Source organism: Dermacentor variabilis, chromosome 5, assembly GCF_050947875.1.
Source record: "Dermacentor variabilis isolate Ectoservices chromosome 5, ASM5094787v1, whole genome shotgun sequence".
Classification (NCBI taxonomy): Eukaryota; Metazoa; Arthropoda; class Arachnida; order Ixodida; family Ixodidae; genus Dermacentor; species Dermacentor variabilis.
Window position 1 is genome coordinate 104,069,498 of NC_134572.1, and position 26,968 is coordinate 104,096,465.

At 44.1% G+C, this 26,968-nt stretch overlaps 1 pseudogene; it reads right to left on the reverse strand.

The window, feature by feature from the left end:
- Nucleotides 1–3,034: 3,034 nt before the first annotated feature.
- Nucleotides 3,035–26,968, reverse strand: part of LOC142583012 (facilitated trehalose transporter Tret1-like) — an 85,532-nt pseudogene continuing 61,598 nt past the window's right edge.

The window sequence follows — 26,968 nt, forward strand, 5'->3', positions numbered from 1 at the left end:
AGTGAAGTTACTAGATCTGTCTTCAATGAACTTGCACTGGGCTATAGCCTTAGCTTTTTTTTCCTCAAAACGCCCATTTTGCAAAATCAGTTTATTCATCCCGTAAATAGGCACGAACACTTGTTTTGAACCGGGAAAGCAATCGATGTGAAGTTGCAGCGCTTTCTGGTGAAGTTATGGGATCTGTCTTGAAATAAATTTCACTGGGCCTGAACTTTTTTTTCTCAGAACACTCATTTTTCGAAATCAGTTTATTCATCCTGGAAATAGGCACAAACACTTGTTTTAACCGAGAAAGAAATCGATGTGAAGTTGCAGCACTTTCCAGTGAAGTTAATCTATCTGTCTTCAATTAAATTTCGCTGGGCTATAGCCTTACCTTTTCCCTGAAAACAGCCATTTTGCGAAATCAGTTTACTCATCCCTCAAATGGGCACAAACACCTATTTTAACCGAGAAAGGAATCGATGTAAAGTTGCAGCACTTTCAAGGGACGTTAGTGGATCTGTCTTCAATTAAATTTCACTGGGCTATAGCCTTACCTTTTTTTCTCAAAAGGCCCATTTTGCGAAATCAGTTTATTCATCCCGTAAATGGACGCAAACACTTTTTTTTTGCCGAGAAAGCAATCGATGTGAAGCTGCAGCCCTTTCTAGTGAAGTTAGTGCATCTGTCTTCAATTAAATTTCACTGGGTTATAGCATTACCTTTTTTTTTCAAAAGAAAACGTCCATTTTGCGAGATTATTTTATTCATCACGTAAAGGCGTAAACACTTGTTTTAGCCGAGAAAGCAATCGATGTGAAGTTGCAGCGCTTTCCAATGAAGTTAGTGCATCTGCCTTCAAGTAAATTTCTGGGCGATATATAGCCTTACCTTTTTTTCTCAAGACGGCCATTTTGCGAAATCAGTTTATTGATCCCGTAAATGGGAGCGAACACTTGTTTTAGCCGAGAAAGTAATCGATGTGAAGTTGCAGCGCTTTCCAGTGAAGTTACTGCATCTGCTTCAATTAAATTTCACTGAGCTATAGCCTTACCTTTCTTCCTCAAAACGCCCATTTTGCGAAATCTATTAATTCATCGCGTATATAGCCGCAAACCATTGTTTTAGCCGAGAAAGCAATCGATGTGAAGTTGCAGCGCTTTCCAGTGAAGTTAGTGCATCTGTCTTCAAATAAATTTCACAAGGCTACAGTCTTACCTTTGTTTTCTCAGAAGATCCATTTTGCGAAATCAGTTTATTGATACCGGAAATAGCCGGAAACACTCGCTTTAGCTGAGAAAGCAATCAATGTGAACTTGCAGCGCTTTCCAGTGAAGTTAGTGGACCTGCCTTCAATTAAATTTCACTAGGCTATAGCGTTACCTTTTTTTTTCTCAAAAGACCCATTTTCCGAAATGATTTTATTCATCCCGCAAATAGGCGCAAACATTTCTTTTAGCCGAGAAAGCAATCTATGTGAAATTGCAGCGCTTTCCAGTGAAGTTAGTGCAGCTGTATTACAATGCATATGACACTGTTTTAATGTTTAAATGTTTAAATGTTGAATGTTTAAATGTGCATCATTGGCAATGCGAAGATGTGTTGTTCGCGCTGCGCAGTGCTTCAGAAGTCCTTCGCGAGCTAAGAGATTTGGGAACCACGCTCAAATTTTAGTGCACTCTGCCGGTTGCTTCTACAGTCATATTACAAACACTGCGGTCTCGCACAGCTACCTCCATAATAGTGGAGATGTGTTATTGAGTGAGCGTAAACTATATTGTATTGCGATTTCATTTACAAGTAGAAAATCAAAATAAATAAAGTGTCCACGAAGCGATTTGAAGTGAAGCATTGTAGGTGGCAGCATTACTGTTTATCAGACCAGTGCACCTCCTTTTAATACGTGGTGTTCATTTCAACGAATGAAATTATTCATCAGTCTTACAGAGACGCCGGCCATTATAGTAGTACACAAACATGACACATGCCTGCAGAAACGATCTCTTGAGCTTTTGTGTACTCACACCTAGGCAGCTAAATTGGGGCTTGGCGAACAGGCTTCGTTAGTTTGGAGAATTGACAGCCATCTTTGTAGCATGCCCGAAGCTACAGAAGGCGGTTTTGTTGTTTTCAAATGACAGTGTATTTAGGCATGAGAACTTTGAAGACAGAAATATTTAATTTTCCGCTTAGAACCCAGCCACTGTCTTAAGTTCGGCCACAAAGTGTAGGTGGGGGAATTGCACATATTCCAGCCGCAGTGGTTCTGAGGCTATCATGCTGTGTACTGCCGAGCATGAGATTACGGGTTTGATTGCGCATTTGAACAAGGGTGAAACACAGAAACTCACATTGGAAATGTGCCGGTTAAAGACACGTACGTGGGCATATTTATTACGGAACCCTTAACTACGGCGTTCCTGATAAAGCACTGGGCCAGTTCCGGGACGTTATATCCCACAATTAAATTTAATTTACTTACCTATAGCTGCCAAGAGAGGAGAAACGCAGCTGAGTAATACACACACAAAAAGGATCACTTGGGCGTCGACATTAGAAAATTTTCTGGCATAGGTCCGAGTCAGCACACGGAAGACCGGTGTGTGTGGTGAGCACTTGACACTACATCAGCTCCTACACAGTCGAGTTGAGACGACAATACCTTCCACTAGAGTTGCTTTTCTCTCACCGCTGACGGTGCACCAGCTGCTTGGTGCACTAGCGCTTATCTGCATCATGCCGAGAGGGTGGACCTGCGTCAGCCTGTGGTGGTCCAGACAAGCTCAAAAAGTAGTCCAGAGACATGATGATGCAGTCTTTCCGCAAGGTTTACGGCGAGATTTCAGCCGGTCGGCCAGCCAACTTTTTGTCGAATCGGGATACATTTTCCTGTCCTTTTTCTTCGCTCGCTCTCTTGTCGAGTCGGCTCACAGGCAGCCCACGGGAGTTTCCCGTGAGATACGATCATCAAGGGCGAGTTTTCGTGGCAACCTTGTACTACGGTTCCAAAGCAGCATAAAAAAAGCGAAGGAGTAAGTACGGCCAGGTATCAAAATACGACATGTTTATTCATATCACTGAGCCAAGGTAAAATAAACCACGCGCGATGTAACAGTTTTGCAGGCGCGCCGCTTTAGTGACATAAAAACTATTGCTTAACAATGGGGCACGTGGGCTTTGTGGCTGTGCCACTGGGCAGTCTATTCACTCACTGATTTCCGTTATGCTTGAACTCGCTCGGTGCTGATTGATTGTTCATTCCTGTGCATAATGTGAAACCCCTTTTTTCGGTGGAGGGGGGATGTATAGTGTAGAAAAATAGGATTGAAATAAAATAAAATGCTTCAGCCATCTGTTAACATCGTATGATTTTCATGATTTACGTAATAAATCATCGATAACTTGCAACACGACTGCATCATTTAGGCGACTTGCACTTTTCGGAGTGACGTATGCAGTAACTATGCACACGACCGCTTCACAATTGTGCGGACATCAATTGTTTTAAAGAACCTTTATCCCACAATTCAAAAGCCCTGCTTTCCGTTAAAGAAAGTGCCAGCTATACATATATACACACAACCGTGTAATACTTGTCTGTAAGTATAAGAACGATATTTGAATACTGTACAATCTGAGCCTAAAGACGCTCAGCGCAGAAAAAAACTGTAATGAATAGAAGAACGCAGAGAAGAATGAGATGTAAACCATGAATTACAATATAAAATAAGATAAAATATAACGTAATCCGCCTCTACATATATTATGTTACCCCTTTTAGTACACCTACTGTCCAACATACAAACTCGAGTCAAAATAAAATACTTCGCACAAATGGACAGACTAGCTAGTCGAGTACTGTTGCCGAGTAAATTCATATATAAACAACTTAAGTGCTAGCAACACGTGCTCCTTTATGGACTTCGCTGAAACCAGGCGTACGTCAAAAGCTATACCCTTTACAGAAGCGTTGCAGTCTTCTGACGTACACAGTTGAGTGAATCCTAACTAGAGCGCGATTCCAGCTTACTTGAACTGATGGCAACATTGGCGCTTCATAGCTAGTGTTAACAAAAGCAAGTTTGCATTAGAAGGTAAGCCCTGTTAGGGCGAAAAGAATCGCGTACGTTAAGTGCACTTATGCTGATTTGTCGCTAATGCCACGGCTTGTGTCCGCCGTGTTCAATGGCTGGTGGCTAATCGGCTTATAAGATCGCTTTTGCAGCCGTATCTCTTCATACTGCTCTAAAATAATCATTCAGATAACTTGACTTTCATAATAATAATCACTCTCATAATGACTCGTACATACATCTTCTGCCACATATGACTGAGGAATTGCGCCTCATACAAAAAGCGATACGCTACCTTCTGCTATTGATGTGCCGCTTTGGGTGCTTTGGTGATGGCGATCACGCAACTTTCAGCAAAGAATCTCGTCGCTGTAAGGAGCCAGAGGGCTTATTGCTTGTTTGGCAGTGCCGACAGAAAGTCTCTCTTCAATATCAAATTCACAAGCGAAGTTAGAACAATAAGTATTATCGGGAAGGTCATACTTTCTTTTGTGTAAACTCACTGGGAATAACGTCCTGGTCAAGGGCACGTAATAAATAAATAAATCTATCTATTTGTTGTCGACGCGCTTTTCGGCCATCTGAATATGTATTTCCCGGTAAACATGTTTACTTAACGTGGTTCGCCACATCTCAAAAGCCTGCAGCCGTTTTTAAAATGATTGATGGCGCACTAAAACGTGCTCACTGAATAACTACCCTCAACAATGGAGTAACAATCATGCACACAATTTCGTAAATGCAAGCAAGGAAGAATAAATGATATACCACGTTCATGCCACCGTTACTAAATCACTCAAAGGTGAAGGTTTTGCACACGCAAAAGTCACCTAAAAAATTAGGCATTTTTGGCACCTTTGCAGAACACTCGGTTGTGCGCCATATGCGCTGAAGTGTCACACTGACTGTCCTTCGCAGCAGGAATTGGAGTTTCTTGGAACTTTTTCAATTCACAGTCATTTCGACGTCTTTGTCCATGGTGTCGAGAGAGGCAGAGGAGTCGGTCTTGCCGAATATGAGCTCTATTTCTTCTAGACTCTTGCCTTTAGTTTCTGGCACAATAAATATAAACAAAATAAGCGAGCCGGCCAGAAGTCCCGCAAACATCCAGTACGTTCCCGCCGCAGTCATGAGCTTCACTAGATCGTCGTAGCACTTGGTGACCAGAAAGGCTAGTGCAAAAAGGAACGCCGTGGAGACACCCGTAGCAAAGCCTCTGGCCCTAAGTGGAATCATTTCTCCCAACAGCACCCAGGGCAGCGGACCGAGACCGATGGCGTACATTACGAAATAGATGGCGACGGCAAGCAGGGGCAACCAACCGAAGGAGTCCAGAAACTCTTGTCCACGAGTCGCTTTCAGGTGGAAGGAAATGCCCAGGAGGGCAAGGCTAGCACTGGATCCCACAGCAGAGACGATGAGGAGCGCTTTGCGTCCCAGTCGGTCGGTGAGCACTGTGGCGACGAAAAGTACGACTACTTGGAGGGCGCCAACAATGATGGTGCAGTCGGCAGCAGAAATGGACGTTCCGGCAGCTTCGAATATGTCCTGCGCGTAGAAGAGAATGACGCAGACGGCGGACGCCTGCTGCATGAACATCGGCAAAAGCGTGCAGAAGAACGGCTTGTAGAAGTACGGCATAGTTACGTCCACGAGGGTGAAAGGCTGCTGGTTGGCCAGGTTCGCGTCGAGCGCACTTAGTTCCTCGGCAATCTTGGGACCGTGGTAGAAGTGCAGCGCAGCGATGGCGGCCTTGCGGCGTCCCTTCTGAAGCAGCCAGTGGGGCGACTCGTGCACCCAGAAGAGCGCGAGCGCCATGATGACGCTGGGCGCGAGGCAGAAGGCAGCCAGCCAGCGGTACGAGAGGAACTTGCCCAGGAAGAAAGTGAGCAAGGTTCCGACGGAGAGGATCGCATTGGCACCCGTGTTGAGTAGACCGCGTATGTTCGCGGGACTGATCTCGGAGATGAAAACGGCGACGGTCAGGGCAGTTATGCCGACGGCGACGCCGGTCAGCGCTCGGCCCACGAACAGCAGCGCCGTGGACGGCGCGAACATGATGCATAGCCAGCCGGCCATGAACCACACTGCGGCTGCGAAGAGTGCGCCACGTCGACCAATCAGGTTCACCAGCTGACCTGCACAATCAGGTAACAAGGAGGAGAAGACGAAAGTCAAGAACTTTGTTGCTGTAAGGAGTGTGGGATTCGATGGTGCAGCTGCGCATGGACGTGTGCGTTTCTTAAGTCTGCAGGGTCACATGATTCTTGACCCCGTACTTATTTGAGCATTTCCTAACATATGGCGACAGACATGGCCTGTATAAGCTCGACCACCGCATTAACTATTTCGCGCACCAATGAACATGTTCACGAACTGAATGCAATGTGCTATAACCTTTAGATTGTACTTTGATGGTCTTGCTGGGGAGCTACGTATGAACCTGTCTCCGTAAACACCTGGATTTATGCTTTGTTTAGTGGGCATGTAGTATATTTTTCGTACCATTAGGACATCCAGGGCATTATGAGGTATCTTGGAGTGTGCTAGCGCAATAAGCATTGTGGCTGTCGTCTTTGGCTGTCGTCTTGCTGTCGTGCACTGTAAACCAATTCACATCCTTATGGGTATTCTTGTGTCTATACCACAAGCCCTTAGTGCCCCGAAAATGGGCGTTTTGCGTGTGATAAAAACACTTACTGAGGGTGAAAATCACAATACTACACCCTTAGCAACGTGATATGTTTATGGGGATAACTACAAGATTACGCAATTCAGACAGCCTTCTAAATCTAAGTTAACAAGATTATCAACTTTTCTCCACGAATAAGATAACATTTGATTGAATATTTACTTAACGAAGTGAGATACGATTGTATGCTGGGTATGTTAGCACTCTAACTTGCATAGCATTTTTATCGCCAGTGGACGAGGACAGAAAGGAAACGTCAACGACACAGTGCGCTAACTTCAATTTTCTACAAGACAAAAAAAGAACTTTCAATTTCAAGAACAACCACAATTTAAAAAAAACGGTAACCAATAAGAAATATAATACCACGTGATATGAGCCGTATCTATACGAAATAGGAACAAATAAATACTGTAAAGCCAACATGATACGCATGCTATGTTAGAAAACTTCCACGTTACATGTCTAAAAACTTCAATTGCTTCTCAGATACAACAATCGCACGTACGTAGACGCATTTGGTGCTGCAACGTAACATCTCTAGATTGTACGATAATATCCGCTGCTCTAGCGTTAGTATTGCCTAGAAGTGGGCACCAATCAAACTTGCTTGTACAGCCGCACTGTTTGCAGTGTGCACCCAGGTGCCCTTACTAGCATCGCTTCACCTAAAGCTCAAGCTCACGCATATGATCCTTGCACGAAAGCTGGATCTAAAAGCAACGTCCTCTGCGCATGTGACGTGTGGCTTACGATGTTTAGTTTGGCAACCGCTTCGTTCCTGGTCAGCGACGGTCCTTTTTTTGTTTTACGTAACTCTAGCAACTAGTGAGATGCAGAAATCATCACACGCAAATGTATGTGTCAGCCAAGTTTTTTATGCGGTGTCACACGCCATGAATGAATGTTAAATTGTGATCCTGTGTCTCGGAGTTAGTTGCTGGTCGTATTGTACCACTTCGGCTGAACGCCGTGCAGCCCTTAATTGATACTCAACCAACAGACCCAAATCTTCGGCCTGTTTCACGCTTGCGGGCAAGTGATAACCGAGGAAAGCTTCCGTACGTGTCAAAGCTGAGGTAAATTTTAGTTCAGTTCACTTGACTGAAGTAATATTTCGAGGAATGCAGCTTTGCCGCTTATTGAAGAACGCCGTCCTCGAAGGTGTTCGAACATTCCATCAGCTCCTTCGATAGCTGGAAACCGACTGTAGTTGATTTAAGAGGAATGTGCTAAGCATTGTTTTCCCTGCCGCATTGCATTTCCCACCTCTCGAGTTTAGTGCCCCACCGCAATGACTGCCCTGAAAGTTTTCTGCCCTGCATCGAAAGCGCACACACCTTAAGTAGTTTTTTTACGCGTGTGGATTTAATGTCCTTCAGAACTGTCGGAAAGACCGGCACGTGGAAGAGCATGCGAACAAGTGGCAGCGCTGTTGTTGTTCGCTAGCCGAAAGGGTCCTCGCGGCCTTTTATGATTGATGCAGCGTTCCCGTCTCGTTGTCTCTGACGTAATGCTGGCTTTACAGCGCGAGCAGCAGGTAGCAACAATAGCGAGCAAAAAGAAGTTTATTCACTTGACAGCTATAAAATCTGTGCATACTAAACATGCTTCCCTAAATTGCCGAACTATATTATTTCGGGGTCTTGTGTTCTAGTCACACGATTTTATGTCCCGATGGGGAAGGAGGGGGGATAAAATTTTTAAAACACGGTGTTCCTTAACCTTTACGCAAAGCTCAATACGTGAGCGCATTTTTTTCTTTCAACTATCTTTCCGCAGGGTAACCGAACCCACGACCACCTAGCACAAGTGCGCAGCCACGCAGCAACGGCAGTTAGTAGGTTCTTTTTTTCTTTCCAGGCACAAGGCGAGATATAGCAACAGTCCCTTCCGTTTCTGAGTTGAGAACAATGCATGACGATGTGTCCGAGAAGAAAAATGCTCTTGAAAAATGTTTCACAAGAAATTTGTTTTAAGCTTTTATAAGAAATAAAACGTTCCTCCTACTGTCGTTGCCCCAGCCACTGATATATGACGTTGAGCTCAATATTACACAAGGAAAATGCATACGTAATTTCTGTGATTACTATTGTCGCACTGTGTTTATGCGTTCGTGCTTACAAAATATTGACTAATTTTTTCGTTCCTTCCTGAAATTTAAGTTTTCTAAACACAGTTCCAGTAATGACGTTACATTAGGCAGTAAAGTATTATTGGCATAGGTTGAGAGCACCTCAATTAGCACATTCGTTTACGGTGAGGCTTGCAGGCAAGGAAGAAATCCCCGTTTTGTTAACATTTGCTGCAGAAGGCCATATACAAGAAGCGCAATTCGACGCACGATCTTCCTGTTTAATTTACCACCTAGTGCTTCATGACAAAATGCCCTGCAGTACTAGACCAGCGCCTGGTATACTTTGAGGGAAGTGCGTTGCGCTTCGCGTCTTGCTTTTGTCGGACTCTCGCAGAAAGTGCTGCGAGATGCATACATGTGGTATCCTTGGATACATCGCGAACGCATGTGCTTATGCATGAAGATCACGCACCTGCGGAGATTGTACCTGCTTTTGCTGCAGCGGCGTCAGCGTGTGAGAAAAATAACGCGCAATAACATCCGTTTAAATCACTGCCATGCAGCAACCTCTTGTAGCTCCTAGCCAATAGCGTTGTGCAATTGCACCTTAGCAGTGTGTCTACGTCAAGCACTGGAACGCGAGCGCTTTTCCTTTCGCAAGAGACTACGTTGTTTTAGGTAGCTTTTCGGTGTTTACTTAGTATGCGGTAATAAGCAACATAAGTAGCGAAACAGGCTGAGGTGGTCATCCGGAGAAATGAAGTGCAGAGAAGTTTGCTTTCTGAGACGATTATTCTGCAGGTCAGACACAATCTCCTATCTAAACTTATAACCCATGGATTGAGGCTCCCATACAGCATTTGAGATAAAAAAAAAAAATGCGCGGAAATTAAAGCTGCACAGCTGACTGCAACAATCTGAAGTTTTGAAGGGATGTCCACTGCAATGCTGTAAACTTTTCACAACGCATTCTTTATACTATACTATAATGCGGGAAGACGACGCGTGCTTACAGTGGCGCATCGAGGAAGTTTTTACGGGACAACTGTCCGAGGTAGCGCGCCTTATATATAGAATTCCGCATCGCTGAACATTCCAGATGTTAATGAACGAAGAAGACAAAACACCGCCAGTTAATGTTTAATGTTAAGTTAATGTTTCCCGCTCCGTCATGGGAGCCAAATACAATATAAGACGAAAAGCGATAAAAACGCTAGCCTAAAAATGTTGTATGAAGTCACCGCGAAACCTAGCTTAGGGTGACCGCGAAACCTAGCTTAGGGTGACCGCGAAACCTAGCTTAGGGTGACCGCGAAACCTAGCTTAGGGTGACCGCGAAACCTAGCTTAGGGTGACCGCGAAACCTAGCTTAGGGTGACCGCGAAACCTAGCTTAGGGTGACCGCGAAACCTAGCTTAGGGTGACCGCGAAACCTAGCTTAGGGTGACCGCGAAACCTAGCTTAGGGTGACCGCGAAACCTAGCTTAGGGTGACCGCGAAACCTAGCTTAGGGTGACCGCGAAACCTAGCTTAGGGTGACCGCGAAACCTAGCTTAGGGTGACCGCGAAACCTAGCTTAGGGTGACCGCGAAACCTAGCTTAGGGTGACCGCGAAACCTAGCTTAGGGTGACCGCGAAACCTAGCTTAGGGTGACCGCGAAACCTAGCTTAGGGTGACCGCGAAACCTAGCTTAGGGTGACCGCGAAACCTAGCTTAGGGTGACCGCGAAACCTAGCTTAGGGTGACCGCGAAACCTAGCTTAGGGTGACCGCGAAACCTAGCTTAGGGTGACCGCGAAACCTAGCTTAGGGTGACCGCGAAACCTAGCTTAGGGTGACCGCGAAACCTAGCTTAGGGTGAACGCGAAACCTAGCTTAGTACGACCGCGAAACTTATTTGAGGTGTCCGAGACATCATGCGGTAGGCTTTCATAAGTGTATGATACTAGCCTATGTCTAATAGCTTTCCCATTAGATTGCCCTTTTTTATGGGTTTTGAATTTCGCAAAACTGAAAAGCGCATTCTCACCACCAGCGAGTCCACCGAACACAGCTCCGAGGGTGACGAGAGAACCGAACCAGCCACTGTCAGAGGCTGAGAACTCGATGCTCTTGCGGATGTCCGGCAAAGCGGGCGAGGAGTAGGTGCAAGAGTAGCCAAACGAAATGGACGCCATGTACGCTGTCGCCACAGTGAGGTAGAGTCGCCTCTTGGCGTCCTTCTCCGTGCCGGAGCATTCAGTAGCAACGTAGGCATCGTCAGAGTTGGGAACTGCACAAAATAAAGACAGAGCGTCCTATCGGAAATTTGCTTCACTGCAGGCAATCAACGTTTTTTCTTCGTTCTTAACTACATCTGCCGCCCGGGTTACCGTGACGTGAACAGACCATGTTGTATCGCTTGTGGCTCGTATTTACTAAAACTGATGCTTTCCTCCCTAGAATAGCTGCCAATCCTACATCTGACACATGCATTTGTGTTGAGACACAAATTTCCTTTGTTTCTGTTCGTGCCATAAATCCAAACGAGATAAAAGCTCGCAGGAATGCGGGGAGTTGAAATAATTACCAGTAGTCGAAAAAGAAATGTCGCTGGAGCCAATGTGAGCTTGTCCGTCAATCCGATCATAACTTCGTGCAGGATTGGCTCGATAAATGCATCATGACAATTAATCCTAGCAAGTCTAAAATAACCTCAATTGCTCGCTGTCCAACCCATCGTTTTCTCTAACAGTTTCTAACATACATATTGACTATGTACCTTCCTCTATGTAGCTGTCGTGGCGCATGCACATTGCTAACATTACTTCATCAGCTAACCAATATCTTAGATTCTCGAATGTCATTTGCGCCACGCACCACAGCATGTAAAACTGCTTGAATACACAACACTGGTTCGATAAAAACTGCATTATGGATCCGCAGTATGGGATCCACATCAGTCATAACTCGCCGATGCACTAGAACCCGTTTTAAATCGTGTTGCCAGATTGATTCACTCGTCGTATTCTTCCGGGATCAGCGTTTCATCATTAAAAGCCCAGGGTGACCTATCGCCCCTTTCCTCCCGTTTTCGCGCTGCTAGCTTGTTCTTAGTTCACAAATTGTTTTACTCTGCTATCAACAGCGCACTCAACATCGCACACCCTTCACACTTATCGCATCGGTCACCCACTTAAGGTTTCTTGTCCACATGCCCGCACAACAACTTTTAGTCCTTTATTCTAATGCGAAAGCCTCAAGTGGCTCATACCACCAATAGATCAAAGGAAAAAAAAAACACGTCGTCCGTTTCAATGGTGCAAATACTATCATCATCAGCAATGGCTCATACAACTCCCCCCCCCCCCCCCAAGGGATCAATAAACGCACTGGCTCAAGCCTCTTGTAATGCAAAGGCTACAACCATTCAGCAAAGTGAAGCGTGCAGTGCATATATTCATTGCAAGCACGCCTACAACGTACAGAAACACGGCGTCAAGTCGAGTAGTCAAACAAACAAACAAAAAACAGAGGACCTTCTCAATGGCTCATAACCCCATAACGCTGAGGCCACAAGCACTCAGCAAAGTGAAGCGAAACGCTAATACATTCATTGAAATCACCTATACAACACACCGAACAGCATGCGTTTCAATCCCCTGCTGAGAGAATGCAACGTAAAGTCGAGGAGAGACACCATTGGCGCGAGTCTGACCCCGCTTTACAATCGTGCGAAGGCGCAGCTAAGCATCGAAAACGATCTGAAAAAGGCGAACTGCGAAAGCAAAAACGCGACGATGCGAGACGCTGCATTGCCAAGTGTGCAGTAGGCTTTGGCCTTCACGTGTTGCTGCCGAACTTTTTTTTTTTTTTCGAGCAGCGTCGTGTGCTCTGATTCGTTTGGTAATTCAGTGTGTGTGCGTGTGCGCGCGTGCGTATACCTACCCCTTATGTAACACCCCTCGTGAGCGCGTAATTAAGGTAACAAAATGAAAAAAATGAAAGATTTTCATCAGGGAAATAACTAGACTTTGTTTATATTCGTCAGGGTGCTTGCTCCATGGCAAAGTCTTTTCTTCAGTACCCCTGTTTCTGTGGTTCTTTAAAAGTTGCTGCTCTTCAGGCATCTTCAAATGCCTCCCGCTGAAGTTTTACCAGAGGCCTGTAATTTCTGAGATCATGGGACTCGCTTCTTCATACGTTCCTCGATACTAGTTTTATTTGATCGAAACAAACTGAATGTACCAAGAAAATATTGCAAAGAACTCCAAGAAATTTAAGCGTCTTAGTCGTGAGCCATTCCTGCATGAAGGCAGTGACTGAATAGTAGCTTAGTTACAAGCCCGTACTTTTACTTAAACGCTCCTGGTCGATCCCCGAAGTAGTGGTCAGTGTAGCACAATGTTTCGCACGTCTACGTGCCAGCAAAATTCCCTGCTGTCTCCTGCTCGGCAAAGTCAACAGCAAACTTCTCCAAATGCGCCATATCTTTCGAAGTGGTCATGAATGGGTGATGTATTCATTTTCTCTTCGTTTATTGCCTTTTATTGGTCGCCTTGAACGTTAGGGAAACAGGAAGCAGCAGTACCACTACAACTCACGCTTTTCACACCGCAAGATTACTTATACCATAAAATACAGCATTTGTATTGACAGCAAATTGTCCGTCATTCAGTGTGCAAATGATTTATTTATTTATTTATTTATTTATTTATTTATTTAGTGATCATATTGAGACGCACCGTACAGCGTTTTCGAGGAATGCGGCTAAAGCCAATAGTTTGCTGCCTGATTAGGTCGCAATACCCTTGGACAAATTCACACTTCCCTGAATGCAGCGCACAACAGCAAAGCACATTACAGTCGAAAAGAATATATATATATATATATATATATATATATATATATATATATATATATATATATATATATATATATATATATTTACACCTTTATATATTACACAGCTTCCCATAGAAATGATTTCAAATGTTACATCAATGACAACAAAAAATGTGCCATCAATAATCATGCAACATATAACTGTATCTAGGGCACATTAAGGCATCCAACCAAGTGAATCTCTAGCACTCCTAAGGACATCAGCACATAAAGCAGGGGTTCTTTCTTTCGGTATTAAACAGTTTTTGTTTAATAAAGAAGGAAGCTGAAACGTTCATGTCTTAGTGTAGTAGTTGGTAGGTGCGCGCGAGTTTATACTCTTGAGATAGCAAGGACCGTCAAAATTTTGGTGGTTCCTAAGTCTTTGTTCAAAAGTTACAACAGCAAGCTTGTACTAGAACGCTTACGGACACTCCTAGTGTGTTAAGTTTCTGAAGTATGGTTTACTGTGTTCTAGGAATATCAGATTACATATGGAGCGCATAGCTCTTTTCTTAGCAGTAATTCCAGATAACCTTTAGAAGTTATTCCCCACACAAGAAAAGAATTCTGAATCGCAGTATAAATATCACAGCTTTTTGATGCACGTAGGAAAGTAATTACGGATCACGTTCATTATCGCAATGGGTTTCTGAAGAACTTTGCGGATGGCATCGATAGGAAAGGACCAAAATAAGCTTTAATGAAAAAAATCCCTTAAAAAGATTATTGACATCGCATTCTGCACATCCTGGTTCCCAAATATTAACTTCAGGTTTCTTAGTATCAAATAATTTTTTCTATAAAAATAAGATATTCTGTTTTGTAAATATTTAGTCACCATAAATGCTTACGTTTAACTTCGTAAAGTCCCGCAGTTGAGCACAAAGTCGAAATTGACAGGGTAGTTGGTAGGTGCGCGCGAGTTTATAATGTAACTAAAATCAAATATCCATGGCTTTCACGACTGTGACGACCAAGTATCTTTCATGAGATAAGAAAAGGTTAGAATTATTTGGTGAGTGAGAAGTATCGTTTTACGCGCCCCTGACCACTCATAATAATTAAAAACATAACATGAAAAAGTGGGAGGTTTTTCTTGGCATAGCAACCGATGACGATTGACTGACTTGAATAAGACTTGAAGCAGTAGTATTTGTTTTGTTTCAATCAGAGAAAAGACGTGAGAAGACGGCACGAAGTAGTGGATCATTCACCTCTGTTCAAATGGTGAGTTTCAATAAAAAGTTCATGAAAAGTAAAGACAGATGCACCAACCGGGCTAGAGCACGTCATCAATGCAAATTGAATTAAACGTATTACCTGATGTTCAATGTTTACGCGTATTTTATTCGCGGCAAAGTGTTTATTGGCCCAATGGTAACACTATTTATTTTTTTAGCATTGTGTAATAAGAAAAAAAAATCTAGAGCAGTTGTAGTCATTAGCACAGCTTCACGCATACCAAAAATAACAAAACCGAGGAACTTAATTTGCTGTTATAATAGCAGGGCGTCCTGTAACGCGGACCGCAAATGTCACACAGCCGTCATGGCTCTTTTCATACCTAAATGTGCGCCATCAGGCGTTGCAGTCAGGCTGTCCTACTCGCTAAGCTCTCGGCGCAGGTGTCAGGTTGTGTATCGCCCTCCTGTTATCGATAACGGCTGCCGCAAGCTACACGCAAACTCGCAGATTAAGTGAACGCAGGGTTTAGAGCTTTGTTAGCGAGCGCTTCTAACCGGTTGAAGCAAGCATATATGGCAATTTCTATGTTTGGTTTAATAGGGAGCCGGGCGATAGATGCCCATCATAGAGCCATCGGTAAGGAGTACTCATTAACCAAGGTAGGAAATGACCCGCCACAAGATGCCATGTTGTCCGCACGTTGCGCTGCTACGATATAGCGTCACGAATATCAAGAAATAGTGCGAGAGACTACAAATATTGAAGAAAGAAAAATGCACAGTGCACTTAAGATCTTACGACTTCCTGACAGCGTAATATGAAGGCGCCAGTGCTTGCGATAACTCGCAAGAGCAGAGATGCAACTCTACCCAGTAGCCTTGGGGGAGCGCCGATTTCTGTGTTGGCCTTGCACTATTTAGCACGGCAACTGGTCGCGATAACGGCAGCTCGACGCAAGGGCATCCACAGTAGGATCCTTTCGTAGCAAATTAAGTTGTTGGGCGAGCTTGTCCATGTTGATGAGCCGGAAAAATGGCACGAAGAAACAACGAAGACAAGGAAGACACCTGAAAAAGCACTTGTCTTTTCTCTTGTCTAGTCCTGTCTTCTTCCTAGTCTTTGTTCTTCTTTCATGCCCTTCTTACTATTCATGTAGGCCCTTCTACATTACAGCACTGAATATAAACATGACGGGGAACCAATGCCTGGCTAACCATTGTGTTATCGATGTCATCAAGCACCTTCCTGTCCGTAGACATATTGTATAGCACGTTTAGCTTGCTTTCTGTTCAACAGCTGTCAGTTGTTAACGTTGAGAAGGCTTTGTTTGCAAAGTAGGATGAATTTCTCTTGAACTGCAAAATATGCATTTTGAGAAACTCATATGAGCTCCCTTTATAGGGGACTTCTGCTATTTTGAACTCAAAGTAGACTTTGCTTTCGTACAAACTTCGCACACTTCGCGGATTTACAAAAACTGATTTGTTTTCTTAATATACTGCTCTTCGAGAAGTCGATTAAATCGCTTTCGCTTTACTGTGTCCTACTGCCCTTCGGTCAGCTCCATTTATAATGTAACTACCGTAGAAAGGCAGCCGTACCGCACTATTTCCCTAGACGAGGGAACATTTTGTGCAACGGCGAAAGTTTCTGTTGAACCAGTATAAATTTACCTTAGGTAAATGCTTGCTCAGCAGTGGGATTAGGTTTGTTGAATAATGCCCTTCCATTTCCCACATAAGCACGTTGGCGAAGCCGCCCCAAAGATACAGGAAATCCGTGAAGCGACAATCACCGCTCTCACGTTCTGGGATCCTGGTGTTATCCGAGCTTCTTCTCACATCTCAGAGCCTGAAAAACCTGCAAGGTGAAGGGCATAGCACTCCAAGGTTCGGCTCCGGGGCCACCGTACCACTGTGTTCTATAGCTGGCCGTTGTGTGCTCCTAACCTTCCGAGTTTAATTCTGGGCAGCAGCCTCCGCTCCTCCACTCGTTTCTCGGAGCGCGTGTTCTGGAACGGTGCCAGCGCCCCAGTGTCTGGCGTTTCCAGAGACGCCGCTGCCAGACTCTCGGGCGTTCCCCGCTGCTTGCGACACCGCAGCGACGAGCATAAGATGTGCATGCCAGCCGCGTTATTTCGTTGCAGGTCACTAGTTTCATTCGGCGTGTGGGTCGTATGCCTCAGGACCTTTGGTGACGTACTGATGAGCGTGCGCTTTTATCGCCTCGATTTGTTCATAAGTTCGTGGTTTCGTTGCTTGCGGATAGAGCCTATAACTGCAGTAGAATGAATGAATAATTGGGTTAGTTGGCGGTTCATTGTTGGAAAAATTGAGCGCTGTGACAGTAAACCATGACGGAAGACGGCATGTAGAGTGCTAACTCACTACTGCTGTGAGTGAGTGAGTTCTTCGATGCGTTCTCTTTCTTAGCATCTTGCCATCGCAGCGCTAAAGTTTCCCAAATGAGCCGCTCACTTTTCCATTCCTTCCTAAGCGACACCGCAACAGCCCTGAGGGCTTTCAGCAAGGTTTCACACTTGCTAGTGGTAGGTAAGTGAACCTGGCGAAGAATAGGATTTACGGTGTGCAAAACATTGCAGAACAGTGCAGCATTTATATGCATTTGTCCTCCGATGAAAAAAAAAGAAAAAACATGGCAGAAAATTAATAAACGAGAACTAAACGTCTCGGGAGGCCAGTGTCTAATCGCTGTACCCACCACCAATAAACTTGGGCATATTCTAGTAAGAGATAAATCTTTATAAGTAACGAGAAATGGTGGGGTGAGAACTGATCGACGGCGCATGTCGGAGCAGACGCTGCGTTCAGAGATGAGAAATGATGCCGACTCCTGTACAAAGGTCGCACACTCAATGCGCCGGGCTATTTCAATCACATTCCTGCATTTGTTGAGTCCGCGCTGGGCATATAAATGCCATAGCTTTACTAATAAGTTTCGGAGGTGACGGGAAAGTCATGGTCGGGGAAGTCGTACTGAAGAAAGGCGTAGCGAAATGTTTATGCAGGTGCGGTGGTACGCAAGATAATGGTTTGTCAGAATTGTCAGAGCCGAGAGGAAAAATTGACAATTACGTACACTAAATAGTAATTTCGTTAAATGAACTTTAAGAAACTTTCCTTTTCACAATTTACCCATCCCTTGTATAGTCTGATTATTAAACCAGCTTCCAATTGATTTCTGATTTCCACTTGTTGCGATCTTATCACCTTCATATATATGACATTATAATGATGATGATGGTGATTTATTGGCATCTCTTTTCAAACTGGGCGGCGACAGTCACCTAGGCTGTTTGAGTTAGACAGGTATGCTATACATGACTTTTAGTCTAGCATTTTTTTATATGCAACCTTACTATTTCTTTCTCTTCCTTAATTCACCTACATCTATCTACCTGGCTCCGCTACTTATGCCTGTCCGGTCCCATCAACCTCTTCCCTAATTTTTTTCCGCTAATACTGTAAACCTCTCTTGTTTATCTCGACTGCTGACTGGTTGATGCTTCCATCCGTTTTCAAACCCAAGCTCTTCAGGAGGGTGAACGTTACGTACGGGTCTCACTGGGTGAATACTGTCGCATTTCATTAGGATGTGCTTAGCGCCATCCGCACCATTGCTCCAGCAGACACATGCTTCGTCTTTTGCAAATAATTGCTCCAGTAAGCTTTTTTTCCCTTAGGCAACCAATTCGAGTCTCAAACAGCAAGACGCTGCCATCAGTAATATCAAACAGAACACAATAAGTGGTGTCATGTTCAGTTTCCTAGGGGTAAAAATTTAGCTATAATTTAGGCGTTGTTAAACCCTAAACTATTTCTGAGAAATTATCTTACTGTCTCTTTCCTTCCCCGTTGTCGTGTATTTATCATGCGCTTATATATATATATATATATATATATATATATATATATATATATATATATATATATATATATATATATATATATATATATATATATATATAGTTGTGGCTGAGGAAATCAAGCTGGCCCCGGTAGTAAAATGAAGAAAAAATGAGTACGATGTACGTTGAATCAGCACAGCTTATTTCACTGACGTGTCGGCTGGTAGACCAGCCGAAACGTCAGTGAAATTCCACGTACGTCGTACTCTCTTTTGATTCATAAGCAAAGAAATAAATAAAATATATATGTTTATAGACCGCAGAACTAAAACGTCAATATATATATATATATATATATATATATATATATATATATATATATATATATATATATATATATATATATATATATATATATATATCTCAAACGCTTGCCTTTGCTTCGAATAGTTGATGGATTCGACTTCGTCCTGTCATGTGCTAGCCGCCTGATTAGATCAGATCCGGGACCCCTGAAACGCAGGGGTCCCGGTTTCGAGTGCCGGACCAGGACGAATATTTCTTCAACCACGAGGCTTTTGTTTTGAGGAATCATTATGGGTTTCCTTTGCAGCAATTGCTACTATTGGGTGGATGTCTCATTTGCATTTGACAATACACCTACCACGTGAACGGCTGCCCCCACACATGCGTTTTCCCCCCTTTGGCACTTCGAGTGCTAGCGCACTAAAATGAATTTACGAAGGCAAGCGTCAGTACAAGACTTTCAAATCGTGTAAGCGTTACTTGTTTGCGCGGTGTTCTATAAACGGCGCAGTTGCGCGAACACGAAAACAATGGGCATTCTATTTACCCCTAGCGGGAGATAGGTGCGCCGGGCTCGCAGTCGTCACAATACGTTCTACATGTGTACCTTCGTTCAGGAGTGTCATTATGACGCTTTATTCTTATGCTGCCTGGCACTTGTTGACTTGACTCGCGTCCCGCATAGTTCGTTCGCTGTTCCTGCGACTACTACGATCACTTTGTGTTAGCTTCGAAAACTGATGTGTCAATTCCAGTTTACCCTCTAAAACGTAAGTGATATCGTAGAAGTACGGATATATGACACGAAACCTCGAATCAAACCAAAACCTCGAAGCAGAAATTGGCACAGTCTCCGGGCAAGCATACGTACTCAAACGCTTTGCAACGAAGCAACAGTTAGCTTTCACCGGGATGGTTACTCGAGTTGGAATTCATCCGTATCTGCAACTATTGCATGAGCCTTCGTTTAAGTCACGCTAATATACGCATGCTTGATCTACCTTAGGGCTTAGTCAGCGCGGTACACTACCAAAAGAGGGCTTCCCGTAGTACATCAAATTTAGTTGTATGGCCTATAATAACCCGCTTCACTGAAACTGCGCTTTGCATGGACTGCAACACGAGCGTAGGATCAGAACATGTTTTTTTTTATTTTTGCAATCAGCGTGCCTAATTCAGAGCCCGATATTTTGACTAAGCGCTGGACCAAACTTCGCGCACTTGCGACGCCCTTGAGTAAGCCAGTGCAGGTCACTTGTAACGTGTAGGTAACGTGTCCTTATCTGCCCTAGCAGGGAAACATCTTCCTTGTTGGACTACGGAGCTCAGTCGTTGCATTAAAAGATTGCATCTTTACATGAGGGACCTCTGCACATTGGACCGTGGTCTACTACAGTTTACATTTATGACCGATCAGGACAAAAGCAATTGACTTAGTCCACCATACGGGAAAACCTGGAGGAGTTGGCTTTCATTTACATATTTATTGATAAATTATTCATAATTAAAGCTCTTTTTTTCTCTGATTCGGCTGCAATAATTGTTAGATTGTCAATCTCTCCGAATTCGTTTTGAAATTGCAAGAATGACTAATATTGTCACCCTTCCAACAATAGTGCAGTCAGCGGCCCGTCAAATGAATATGAGCGTAACTTTTCCTTTTTCCAAACTGCCTACCACCGCCCATATACTCTAAAAATTCAGAGCTATTCCGCTCCGTGAAGGCGGATGACCAGTTGTATATACAGGGATAAATATGTTGATAATAGATATGTTGATTGGAAATAACGGACACATCCCACAAATGTTTTTTCACGATTTTTTTGTTGTTATATTGAATTGCATACTGAATGCTTTTTAATCTTCTTTTGTTTCCTTTTTTTGGATTTGTTATTTGGTGACCAAGGCGACTATTGCTGTACGATCGCTATGATATACGGCCAGTGTCTCTGTGGTGACAGTGAAAATGTTCTTGGTCAATGTGAAGTCTATAGATGACCGATGACGCGTCGTGGGCACACAGATGTTCACATAACATTGAATGCCGAACCTTTCCAAGAGAAACGCCGCGGACCACTTTCCGTCTGGCCGAGACACGTGCCCATATTGAAATCACCCACAATTACGATGGGAGTGGAGTCGGTAGGGGTGATCCAACCGATAGTGCATACGGTATAGGCGTTTGCGGCCCGGTCTTTGTCTGTTTTATGAGCCGCACGCCGTCGCCGCGCACATTCCCGCTTCTCTTGACGACGGTGTTCTTCGTAGGCGCGTTGTTCTTCCGCAGTCCTCATAGCACGGCGCCTATCCATTGCACGGATGGAAAGGAACTGAGATAAGGTAACGTGGTTTGCCTATAGAGCCCGTGACGTAAAACCGCAATCCATATTAAAGTGTCTATTGCGGTTTTACTTCTTTTTAAATATATTTTTTATGAGCAAACGTTTTGACACTTCTCGCGTTTAAACAGAGCTGGGGCACAGCCGGCGATACGCTTTTGCTTTATGCTTTAGTTCTTTTAGCACTTGGGTGGCCACTGTCTTTCTTGCCTACGCACACAAACCGCCAGAACCTTGCGTTATAACAGCTCCGCCGTAATGTAAGCTGCTATAAGGGTCGGGCGACGTGCCATGGCAAGCGTTTTGCTCAGCAGTTTTCTCGCATTTCATCAGCCTACAGCCGACAGACTGAGTTGTAACGAGCGTTATCATGCTGAACGCCTTTCGTAGCCTTGCTAATTCGTATCTGAAGTTACGAGAACACGCTATTGCGCGACGCTTTTCAGATTACTCTTGTTATCGCGAGGGCAACTCGACGCTGAATGCGGGGATTCTCGCGCGTTGCCTCGCCACATTTCGTAGTCGTTTTCCGTCGGAACGATACGCGCTGTATGAGCTCGGGACTGTCTGTACTCGCGGTTCGGGACTTGCGCATACCGGCTCGTTTTCCCAAGGCGACGCCGCAGCCTTCATTTTATGTATGGGTCATTGACCCCCAGGAACACTGCCAGAAGCCGTAGAGCAGAAACAGCTTCATGGGAGCAAATTTTCGCGTGCGGGCTGTGTAGCGATTCGCAGATATAGTTCAGTATTTGTGGAATGGGAACGAATCTCAACTTAAACGAAAATCATGTCTGAACTGTTGTCGCTTTTCAGTTCTATATTTTACTGTGTCACGCAGTCTGCGCCATCATTCGCTAATACCAGATCGACTGTTCACGCGGTGTGACGTATGTAACGAACGCTATAAGTGAAATGAACTAGCAACCGACACTTCCAACAGGCTTTGAAGTGCCTTCTTTTTTTTTAATTTGTCACCGTTAAACAATTAACAGTGAAAGAACGAGAAATGTCACTGTCGCCAATGCTTCGACAAGAGGAATTGTCTTCGTCAGGGAAGCAACAGGCTCGAAACGCTGGCTCGGGTGACATTTCTTGTTCTCCCACTGCATACCATTTCAAGACTGCATATTTCTGTAAGCATTTGTAATATTTGAACGAGTCGTTCCAAAGCGTCACACTTATGCGATGATGTATTTTTAAGGCCCGTCACGATGCTAAAGTTTCACTCCCATTAGTATATTGCTTAACACATTAATGCGCTACTGAATTTGTATGATGCCGTAGCACAGACTCACCACTTGCTCGTCGTTCTACAGATGTTAGAGACCAATTGATCACAAGCGCCTGCCATGCCCCCAACGCTTACAAAAGCTTCGGGCGCACTCTGAAAAGGAAGCTTACTCGTCGGCATTTTTGCAGGAGAGAAATTTTCATATATCTTGCTGAGCTCGACGACTTGTTGCTGGCACCAAGAAGGAACAAGAAATCGAATACCGATTTCTCTTTGCTTTTAGTGGCTGTCGTGAGAATTTCAACACATCGCTGCGCGGTTACTGAACTTATACCGAACACATTGACTTCACATGTGCGTCAGCGAAAGTTAGAAGCCTACGCTTCCAAGCGCATGTCTGGGTATTCATTTCTGCTATGCAGCACCTGTGAGATGCACACTGGTAGAACTCGCCGCCTTTGTTCGATGATTTTCGAACTACGAGAAAAACTGCGGCCACGTGTTCTTCTATGTTTATTTTTTATAAAAGTCATACGCATGGATTCCGGCCTCAGAACTTACAAATACAAAAAAATAATTGTACAACGAGAGTTTCTTTTTCAAAAATGGATGGACAGTGTCTTCGTTACAACAACGAACATATTGTCAATAGAATTTCGAAATCTCTATTTCCCTATCCGTCTGATCGCGCTATTTGTTCGTATCATATCTTGTGTGCTAAATCTAACCCATGTTCTAGGTAAACTGCAGTATTCGCATAAAGCAAATTGAGGTCTGTCACAAAATAGTAGACACCATATCTCACTGGTGGAATTGAAGTCATCCAATACTGCGTTGCTAGTTTTGCTACATCACAATACTCCCTCCCAACCCTTGCATCCCGCTTGATAAACAGTGTCTCATTGTGTCATATCACGCCGATGGCTTTTGCAGTGCTTCTAATGCTATCCCGTATGACAATACTCGTTGCTAAAAACGCCTTTGAGTGTGCCATCTCACTTATATAAGTCATCCGAATGCAAGAACAGATTGTCACACTTCAGAATAGTACTCTTCCCGCATCCAATGAAACATTGGAATGCCATACCAGATCTTACAGCCTCATGTCAGTCAGTTTACCGCGAAAGGCTAACCCGGTATTTTTCTGTGAACTTGTTCTGATTTCTCTTTTCTTCTGCCGATTCTGATACTAGACCAAATTGGTTGTCTTTCTCTGCTGTTATTCTTGTTGTATGCCATGACGACACAATTGGTTGCTCCCGCTCCTCCTCCTCCCCCTCCTTTTTTTTATGCAATGCTCATGGGCAGTTAAGAAGGAATAAAAACAACAGATAAAAACAAAGAACTCGATAATATTGCTCACTAGTCGCATGGTCTTAAGTTGAGGCGTATGTCGCAACCGTAGCATCTAAAAGGTCCAAACGCATGATAGACTTCTACACTGCGTGTATATAAGGGTAAAAAAATTCATATAATCCTTAAGATTGTGCCGCGACTTAGAACCGTCGATGGTTAAACCATACTTTAGGTATCATAGGGTTTAATCTTAGAATCCTGATATAAACCTACTACAGGACAGCTACTACCTAGTACAACGCTACCAGGCACGCTGAACAAACCTATTACAGGACAGCTACTACCTAACACAAATCTACCCAGCATGTTGAACAAGATTACTCTAAGATTGCGACCCCTACTATCATCACTGCTGCGCTGTCAATAAAATCGAATAGGATGGAAATGATGTCAAACTTTGTCCAGCGATCGTAGAAGCCTGCCACGTTGCTCCGTCGGCGGGCTCGTCTCGAGTAGGTCTGAAATCCATGGCAGCTAAGGATTAGCAGCACTATGCTGCGCGCATCCCGTGTCGACTCTTCTAAATAGCGGCTTTCGCGACTGCGTCACCGATCGCTTTTGCTCTACGCTACGACAAAAGAGGGCGCAACCCAGGGCCAAGCAGTTCGACTAGAGATCGCAGCTGCCAATAAACCCACCGCACCCGGCAAATGAGTCATGGACCTCACGCTACACAGAGAGAAACAGTGAATACTTCCGGCAGCCTTTCAAGTGTTGTTTTCTTTTTTAAATATTTGTCACGCTGGAACAATGAACAGTGTAAGAACAAGGAATGTCACTGTAGCCGACGCTTCGAGAAGATGAATTGTCTTCGCGAGGTAAACAACGGGCTGCCGAATACAGTTTTCCTTCTCGCAACGCTGATTCCGGCGATGTTTCGTATTTTACCACTGTTGATCATGTCAAGCCTCCATCTTCTGTAATATACAAGTCCGTTATATATTTATGATACAAATCGCTGGAAAGCGTAACGCCTATGCGTTAATGTATTTTTATGGCGCGTCACCATCCGAAAATTTAACTCCAATTACTATAATGCTTAACATATTATTGCGTTACTGAATTTTTATGATGAAGAGCAGAAGCGTCCATAGCTGGACAAACTGCAGTTAGACATCACTTGATCACAAGCGCCTGCCATGCAGCGAGTGCTTTCAAAAGCCTCGTGCGCGCTCTGAACACGAAACTTACTGCTCGGCATACCTGGAAGGCAAAATTTTTGACTAATCTTTCTTAGCCCCGCGACCTGCCGTTGGAACCAAGAAGGAAGAAAAAGAATGGAATACTGATTTATCTTTGCTTTAGTTGGCTGTCCTTGGAAGTTCTACACATCGGTGCATTGGCTACACATGGCTACATTGGCGTCAAGCATACGCTTCGAAGCACATGTGTTGATATTCGTCTCTGCTATACACCACCTGTGAGATGCACACTGGTAGAACAAGTATATAGACTTTCTTCAATGATTTTATTGCGACAACAATTATCTGGACGTCGTTCCAGGCGCATTTCCGCCGTCGTCGTGACGTCCCGTATAAAGTCCAAGGACGATAAAGTCCTAGTCGCACGCAGTATGCTGTATGTGCAAGTGAACGCGTGCGAGACGAACGCGGCTCAATCTCGCGTGAGCGACGAGGAATGCGGGCCCCGTAAGCGTGCTCCTTCCTCTCGCGCAATAGGCACGAGGGGGGCGTTCTTCTGTGGCGGTGGCTGCTGCTTACGGCGCCGTATCTTGAAAGAGATTTGCCTCGTGGCCAAAGTTCTCCCCCGCACGGGCGTCATCTTCAAAGCAATATGCGATATTTCCAGAGTGCGCGTAGTGCCGGTAGTTTTGCATGCGCTGTGCTTTCGACGTTCCGTTCGCGCTGAAGCGAGACATACACGCATGAGGGAGGAATCGTTGCAGCTGCCGCGATTCCTAACTCCAGCATTCTGACAGCGAGTTTCCGCGCCCACAGAGCAAGATGCATTCGTGTTTACCTGTCCGCGTGACACCGCCTTGTTAATTTACTTAAATCACGTTGGTGGGCTAGTTGGTTTGGATCCAGAAACACATACGCACGGACAGCTCTCTCTCTCTCTCTCTGTCTTTCTTTCTATGTCCTCGTTAAGTGGCGCTGAAACATTACACCACTGCTAATTTATTTTGTAAGCAAATGTTTACAAGTTTACACGACCGATAAAACTACTATGTTTTCTTCGTATAGCTATTTATTAATTTGCTATCGCAATCGGTGCGTCGCCTTCCAGGCGAAACTGCGACATTTTTTTTCGCACTCACCGGAAAACTCCGGCCCTCGTTTTCTAAACTAATTAAAAATAAAAATAAAAGGCGTACGCGTGCAGTCACGCCTCAGAACTTTCAATTACAAGAAGAACAAAGAAAGAAAACAAAATAATTCTTGAACAAAAGTTATTTTTTAAAAGTAAAAGCGCAGTGTCTCTCTTCTTTACAAGAATGAACACATTGTCAATGTAATTTCGAACTTGATATTTCCCACTCCATCGGACCGTGTCATTTGATCATATGTTCGACAAGACAACGTGTGCTAAATTTAACTCTCGTTCTAGTTCAATTGAAATTTACTAATAGAGCAAATTGAAATGTGTCGCTGAATTTTAGACACAATATCTCGCTGGCATAATTGTAGTCATAAAGAACTGTATTGCTAGTCTTACGAGAAGTCTATTACCAGTCTAAAAATTATTTTGATTTGTTGGCAAACAGACGTCTTTCATCACGGAGTCATCGCGTCCTTTGGGGGATTTTCGAGACTCAACTGGACAACACGGCTTTGTGCCTTCTGGAGTAACCGTACCTTGCCGCCAAAACACAAATGGTCTACCCAGTTTACTACAATCATTCAAGACTGTGCTTTGACAGCCTGTTCATTATTTGGTCCTCCGGTTCTAGTCAGTGAAGTTCATACCTTTTTACTAAACTGTACTAGTAAGTGAGGTTATATTCGAATTTTAGTCGTCCGTAA